Source organism: Lolium perenne, chromosome 2 (genome assembly GCF_019359855.2).
Source record: "Lolium perenne isolate Kyuss_39 chromosome 2, Kyuss_2.0, whole genome shotgun sequence".
Classification (NCBI taxonomy): domain Eukaryota; kingdom Viridiplantae; phylum Streptophyta; class Magnoliopsida; order Poales; family Poaceae; genus Lolium; species Lolium perenne.
In genome coordinates, this window is record NC_067245.2 from 280828715 (window position 1) to 280837247 (window position 8533).

Consider the following 8533-nt stretch of genomic DNA (forward strand, 5'->3'; position numbering starts at 1 on the left):
TTTATTTGGGGATTCATGATGTCTACGCACGCTTCTATTCTTGTAAAGACAGTGTTGCGTCTCCAAGTGCAGAGGTTTGTAGAACAGCAGCAAGTTTCCCTTAAGTGGATCACCAAGGTTTATCGAACTCTCTCAAAAAAAGGTTTATCGAACTCAAGGAGGTAGAGGTCAAAGATATCCCTCTCGGGCAATCCTGCAATTATGATACAATAAGTCTCTTGTGTCCCCAACGCACCTAATACACTAGTTCGGCGAAGAGATAGTGAAATACAAGTAATATGGATGATTATGAGTGGTAATTGCAATCTGAAACAAAAATAGCAGCAAGCAAACATGTGGAAGAACTGGTTGTAAACGGTGTTTCAATGCTTAGAAATAAGGCATAGGGATCATATTTTCACTAGTGGACACTCTCAACAATGATATCATAATTGAATACATAAATATTATCTCTTCACTATGCTACTCTAAACCACTCTCTGGTTGGATAACAAACACAAATTCACCGCGTAGGCTGCATATTCACTCCTTAAAGTTCACATTCCCATTCTATGGACGCCCCATGCTATCACTTTGAGCATACAAAGATAGTACTAACAAGACACCACAATTCATAAGTATTTATTTAAAGTTTAGTCTAAGAGATAAACACGGTGTGCACACTACCGTGGGACAAGGTGTCCCCGGAGATCACATAATAAAACCACTTGAGTAGCATAATAGTTCAAGAATAACACCTACTTATTCAACTAGATTAAAAAGCTCACGATCAAATAAAGATCACACCATGGGAGGGAGAGAGATAGACCACATAGCTACCGGTAAAGCCCTCAGCCTCGGGGGAGAACTACTCCCTCCTCATCATGGGAGTCAGCAACGGAGAATACCACAATATTATGCTTTGTATGATGGAAACAACGTACACATGATTCTTTCAATGGCACATTAAGCACTCTCAGCTATTTGAGACAAGTCATGCTACAACAATAACTACTAATCATACGATTAAAATAACATCCAACATGACATGCCAAAATCTATGCCACAGTCTAAACAAGCTTTCTTTTGCATCACTATAAGCATGAAACATTTTACTCGTCTCCGTCACCAATCAATTTATTTGAAACAACTCTCGTAGATGATAATCAATAAGGACCAGAGAGATAATCGTACCTAACTAAAGAAAACAAAAATCTTTGAACAAAATATGAATGGAAAACCAGAGCTACACGCAGTACTAGCAAAAGAGAACACTCGCAGAAAAATAGGAGTGAAAACTAGAGTGTTCTATGCAATGAAAACAAAGTATGTCATTCTCCAAAACAAATATGATGGGATCCAATCATATGCTACAGCAAAAAAAAAGTAAACCAAAAACAAAAATAAAGACGCTCCAAGAACAACACATAGCATACGAATCAATAAAAATATAGCGTCTAGAAAGATGACCTGATACTTTGTTGATGAAGAAGGGATGCCTTGGGCATCCCTAAGATTTGACGCTTGTACCTCTTGGATTTTTCTTGGGGTCACATGGGCATCCCAAAGCTTGAGCTTTTGTCCATACTTCATCTCATTAAATCATTCTTCTCTCCCTACACTTGAAAATTTCCTTCATACAAAATTTCACACAATTTTCATTAGCAGCATTAGTGCAATCAAAATAACAAATCCACTTTGGTTCAGTTATAACATAAGTCAAACATCCATTAAAACACTAGTTACTGTAGCAACTTCTTCAAAAAGCTCTTTCTCTCAAAAGAACTAAAAAAAGAAAGAGATTAAGAGACAAATGCAAATAGTGGCAGAAATCTGTCAAAATAGAACAACAGGTAAAGATCGATTTTTCGACAATCTCGTGTTGCTCAAATAGAAAAGTGCTAAACTAACAAAATTTAGATAATAACCTGGGGCATATGGTCAAAAATTATCAGCTTAAAATTACGTTCTGGCTGGGAATATGAATTTATTTTGGTGACAACATAGAATCTGTTTCATGACAGCAACTTTCCCAAATCTTACTTTCTTCCTATTAGAGGCTATTGTTGGCACAAAAACTAAATAAAAAGGATAAGGAGAGATTATTACAGAGGTAACAACTTCCAAGACTCAACAAAAGAAAAATTACAGAAATAAAACATCGGTTATCTCCCAAAAGTGCTTTTCTTTAACGCCTTTCAGTTAGGCACAATAGTTTGAGAAGATGCTCACATAACAAATATGAATTGAAGTAAAAGAGAGCATCAAGAAGCAAATATAAAACAAATTTAAGTCTAAACCAATTCCTATGAAAAATAATCTTGTAAAGAAACAAGTCATGAAAGCACAAATCAACAAACATATGAAAGCAAAACAAGTGCAACTTCAAAATTTTCAACATAAAGAGGTAAAAATTGATATTGTGTTGAGATACATAAAACCATGTTTCTCTTTCTCATAATAACTTTCATTAGCATCATAAACAAAGTTAACAATATAACTATCACATAAAATATTCTTATCACGAGCCACATGCATAAAATAATTATTACTCCCCTCATAAGCATGTTCATTCTTATTAATTGTAGTGGGAGCAAATTCAACAAAATAGCTATCATTATTATTTTGATCACCATAATCATCAAATATAGGAGGCGTATTGTAATCATAATTAATTTCCTCCTCAATAGTAGGTGGACTGAAAATATCATATTCATCATTGTAATCATCATATATTGAAGGTATAGTTTCATCATAAGCAATATAATAGTTATCCTCCAAAGTGTGTTCATTTGTAAACATATCATCATTGGAAGGAACATGGATAGTACTAATAGTACAACAATTATTAACATCATCATTTTCATAATTGGTACCCAAGAGATTTTCAATATAAAAAGTAGTGTACTTTTTCCCAATCATGATCACTACTATAGGTAGCAGGCATAGTCTCATCATCGAGTTCAGACTCATGAAAAAAAACTCTAATCGGAGAAACATGTTTAGAGGAAGATATTGTTTCCACTCTCCTTTTACTCCTCCTCCTCCTCCTCCTCTTCTTCTTCTTATTCTTCTCTTTAAGAGGGAGAGGCTTGAAAGGAAACTTCTCCACATACCCTGGTTTATTGTCAGAAACAATAGAAAAAACTTTCGAGGAGTCCTCCTTTTTATTAATAAGAACCGAACACATATTAGTCCTCTCATATTTTGGTAAAGTTTCATCTTTTATAATATTTTGTACATAAGTATTTGCGCAGAAATTATCAACACAATAAAGGTGACATCCACGCAGGATGCTATTCATATCAAAAGCACTCATATCTACCAAAGAAGTTTTACTCGATAACTCTTCATACCCCAAAAATAATGTAAGTTCATCATGCTGATTAGGAGTGATCATGTCATCATAATACAAATTTTTAGTAATCATTGGATTCAAAAGGCTATTATCATAACCTGAGCATTGAAAATTGAAATGACCTACTTCATAGCAAAGTTCACAAACAAAAGGGTAGAGGGCACAAATTTTTTCACCAAGATCATTTAAAACCCTATCCCACATTCTAGTTTTTCATTCCTGTGATGGATACAATATTCTTCTTCAATTTTATTCTGTTCACAAGGTCTAAGTGCTCCACAAAAATTAACATGCTTATAAGAAATACTACTTTCAGAAGTTTGAGCATGTGTATTGCAATCATTAATAACAATTTCATTTTTCATGCAAGTGTCTTTGTAAGGTTCATGATACATGTCCTAATTTCCTTTAGGAACATTAATATGAGAAGCAAAAGCTCTACAACAATAAACAATAATTTTAGGGTCAAGACCATATTTAGCACTAAGCTCTTGAAAATCAGCAGTTTCAGCGAAATACTTAATGCAATCATACTCATAGTTTATACCTGATTCTTACCTTTGTCGCTATCCCAATCTTTGGTATTGCTTTGAATTGTTTCAAGAAGATCCCACTTAGCTTCAACCTCTTTACTTGTGAAAGATCCCTCAAAAACGCATCTAGAGAGTCCTTGTACTGTCCTGAAAGTCTTGCATAAAAATTATTAATAACAATATTACTGGGGAGCTCATGAGTGGGACATTTGAGCATTAGCGACTTCAATCTCCCCCACGCTTGGGAAATACTTTATCCATCATGAGGATGCAAATTATAAATATAATTCCTATCTAAATGTATTTTATGAGGAGGATAAAATTTAAAGTAAAAGATAGATTCAAGCTCCTTCCACTCCGAATGATGATGATCATATAGTAGGTGATACCACTCACTTGCTTTGTCCTTAAGTGACAATGAAAATAATTTCTTCATGGCATTTTCTCTTGATAAACCTGCAACTTTAAACAACTCACAAAGTTCTTTAAGTTTCAACAAGTGATCACTTGGATGGACTGTTCTATCCCCTGCATAACATTCATCCATGATCTTTTCAACAATTTTCATAGGTATTTTAAAAGGAATACTTTCAGTAGGTTGATTTAAGATATCACAAGCATCATTAGAATTATCACATATGGGAGGTAAAATATCTTCAGAGCAAATTTTCACCTCTAAAGCTGGGGGACTCAAAAGATCATAAAAAACTAGCTTCCCTAGGCTTAGACTTTTCCATAGGATTAGTAATAATGGTGTCCAAAGAATCCATACTAATAACATTGCTACTAGCATGCAAGTAAAGTTCCATATATTTTTTAATTTTCTCTTCAAACACCTCGTGTCCTAACCCAAGATAAATACTATAAAGATCTCTAATTTTTTTGTTGTTTTCCATTAAGCCTAACTAGTGAAAATAAAAACAAGAAACAAAAAGATATAACTGCAGAATCTAAAGGAAATAACTTTGAGCACTCAGCAGCAACTAGAAAACTTAGTAGCCAGAGGATGTGAGTACCTTTTACCTTACCTCCCCGGCAACAACGCCAAAAAAGAGCTTGATGTCTGCAAGCTTCTATTCTTGTAGACAGTGTTGGGCCTCCAAGTGCAGAGGTTTGTAGAACAGCAGCAAGTTTCCTTTAAGTGGACCACCCAGTTTTATCGAACTCTGGGAGGTAGAGGTCAAAGATATCCCTCTCAAGCAACCCTGCAATTACGATACAAGAAGTCTGTGGTGTCCCCAACACGCCCAATACACTTGTCAGGTGTATAGGTGCACTAGTTCGGTGAAGAGATAGTGAAATACAAGTAATATGGATGATTATTAATTGCAATCTGAAATAAAATGGCAGCAAGCAAACATGTAGCAGAACTGGTTGTAAACGATGTTTCAATGATTAGAAACAAAACCTAGGGATCATACTTTCACTAGTGGAAACTCTCAACAATGATATCATAATTAAATACATAAATATTATCTCTTCACTATGCTACTCTGAACCACTCTCCGGTTGGATAATAGACACAAATTCACCGTGTAGGGCTGCATAGGCACTCCTTAAAGTTCGCGTTCCCAATCTATGGACGCCCCACACTATCACTTTGAGCATATAAAGATAGTACTAACAAGACACCACAATTTATAAGTATTTCTATAAAGTTTAGTCTAAGAGACAAACACGGTGTGCACACTCTCACCTTCACACCGTGGGACAAGGTGTCCCCGGAGATCACATAATAAAACCACTTGAGTAGCATAATAGTTGACGAATAATATCTACTTATTTAACTAGATTACAAAGCTCACGATCATATAAAGATCACACCATGGAAGAGAGAGATAGACCACATAGCTACCGGTAAAGCCCTCAGCCTGGGGGAGAACTACTCCCTCCTCATCATAGGAGTCAGCAACGACGATGAAGATGGTGGGGGAGTCAATGGAGATGGGTCCGGGGGCAATTCTCCATCCCGACAGGGTGCCGGAACAGAGACTTCTGTCCCCCGAAAACTTTTCTTCGATGACGGCGAAGCTACAAAACCTTTCATGGACGGAGGCTGGTTGATTTAGGGTTTTCGCATCGGGAGGCATCTTATAGGCGGAAGGGCGAGGTCGGTGGGTGCCAGGGGGCCCACACCACCCCTAGGCACGGCCAGGGGCTGGGCTGCGCCCAGGTATGGTGTGGCCGCCTCCTGGCCCTCCTCCGTCTGCCATCTGGACTCCGTCTTCGTTACAGTAAAATAGGAACTTCAACTTTTGTTTCGTCCAATTCCGAGAAAATTTTCTGTACAACTTTTCTGAAATAGAAAACAACAGAAAACATGGAACTAGCACTATGGCATCTTGTCAATAGGTTTGTTCTGAAAAATGCATAAGAGTGTCACGAAGTGTAAACAAAACATACAGAAATTGGTGTAAAACAAGCATGGAGCATCAAAAATTATAGATACATTTGCAACGTATCAACGCGTTTGGGAAACGCGACTGGGGAGCAACGTCCCCCAACATGGCACGAAGAAAACGCGTCCCCCAAACGCTCGATCCGGCGCCATTTGGAGAACGATTTGGGGGACGCGGCTGGAGATGCTCTAAGAGCCCATAGTTTGGAAGTTTCCATGCATTGCCTACACGCTGAATCTTTTTTTCTTCTTCTGTTTTTCAATTTCAATTAGTTATGTATTATTAAAACGAAAAGTGCTTTTAGCTCCCGAGCTCCAGTGCTCTCGCTATGTTAAAAAAAAGTTAAAAATATTTTTACAAGTTATAAAAATCATGAAAATAATTCTGAAGAATGTCATTGATACATCCCACAATCATGCAAAATCCCAATCCAAAATTCTTTTTATTTTGAGCTAGAGAAAAATGACAAAATCTGATATGTTTTTGAGATTTGAAAATGACTACTCAGATCTACAATTTTGTCATTTTTGTGTAGCTCAAAATATTAAGTATTTGAAATTAATTTTTTGCACGTTTGAGGGATACATCATTGACTATGTGTGGATTTTTTTCCAGAATTTTTTAAAACTCAAAAACATGTTTTTTGATTATATTTTTTAAAAAAACGAGATCACTGTTGCCCATGTGCACAAAATCTCTATCCTAAACTTATTAAGATTTAAACTTTTGAAATTGGTAAAAAAATATTTAAAAAACATACATACATGTAAAATGAGCCTCATTTTAGGTGGGCACGAAGGAACGCTTGAGCGGTATTGCTCCCTGCTGCTGCCGTAGTTTCGGCTGACAAGAGCTGATTTAGTTTTTTAGGAAGGGCTGGCACGAGATTTTGAGGACAGTTAACTACCGATCACCATATACTTGGGCTGGCCCAGCTAGTCTTGTACGCGCAAGCAGGGCGAAGGTCGCTTCAGAAAAGCCCCGTTGGGGCGTTAGGGGATGTTGACTCATGCGTTCCAGGCTTCCAGCCCCTTTGGCCTCCATCCCCAGAGTCCAGACTCCAGAGTATAGTTCAGAATCTTGTACCCCCTCTTAAAAAAGAAGCAAATCTATTTTTGTCAAGGATAAATTACATTGTATTCATTTATATAGCAATCAATCAATTTTTAACAAAACTTACCATTCACGATTGATTTTCCCTGTTATTTCGGTGATGGTCGTCTATATATACCATGATCTCTTCTATCAACATCGACACCCGAAGCATCCCGTATACTCGCCGACTCCTACCACAAAACCATGGGGCCTTCACAAGCTCTCCCCGGCCTCGTCCTCCTGCTGCTCCTCGTCTCGTCCAGCGCTTCCGTTCTGGACGACACATGCAAGTCTTTCGGCGCCAACCACAAGGACATCGGCTACGACTACTGCATCAAGTTCTTCCAGGCCGACAAGGGCAGCGCCACCGCGGACAAGCGCGGCCTCGCCGTCATCGCCTCGAAGATCATCAAAGCAACGGCCTCAAGCACAGGGAAGCAAGGCTTCGGAGAAGGACAAGAAGGTACGGTCGGGCCTCGACGACTGCCACGATGTGTACTCCGAGGCCGTGGATGAGCTCGACGCCGCGGTGAAGGGCGTCGAGGCGGGCACGCCCCAGGGCTTGAAGGACGCGGTGACCAACCTCAGCGGCGCGATGGACGCGCCCCAGACCTGCGAGACCGGGTTCCAGGAGCTCGGCCTGCAGTCGCCGCTTGCCGCCGAGGACTCCGAGTTCACTAGGGAGGTCTCCGTCGCTCTCGTTATAACGAGCTCGCTGTAGCTAAAGCTTGATTAGTGTTTCCTGATGGAAATCGATTTTTCATGATTTCAAATATCAATATCTTAGCGAATGCATGTCACACAATCTATTGTATGATCGTGGTGATCATGGGGTGGATGCGCAATAATTCCGTGTTTATTTAGAAGATCTGACGGGATGAGATGTGCACACTGCTTAATTTTGCAAACAAAAGATGCTCCAGCCAACAGATACGTACAAAATAAGATATAAACATTGGTTAATTAATATGACAGCCAGATGTACTCCCTCCATTCATTAATATAAGATATTTTAGCATTTTGTAGATTTATCTATTTTAATATGTACCTACTCCACTTTTTTTTTTTGTAGATTCACTCACTAGGGTGATGGTGGACTATCCATTATTCAACATGCCGACGATACAATTTATTTTATGGAACATAACATCGAAAATGTAAGAAATCTG

General features: G+C 38.3%; 1 pseudogene; it reads left to right on the forward strand.

Annotated features, from left to right (window-relative positions):
• The first annotated feature begins 7533 nt into the window (after window positions 1-7533).
• LOC127330727 (putative invertase inhibitor) lies at window positions 7534-8104 on the forward strand (annotated as a pseudogene).
• The last annotated feature ends 429 nt before the right edge of the window (window positions 8105-8533 follow it).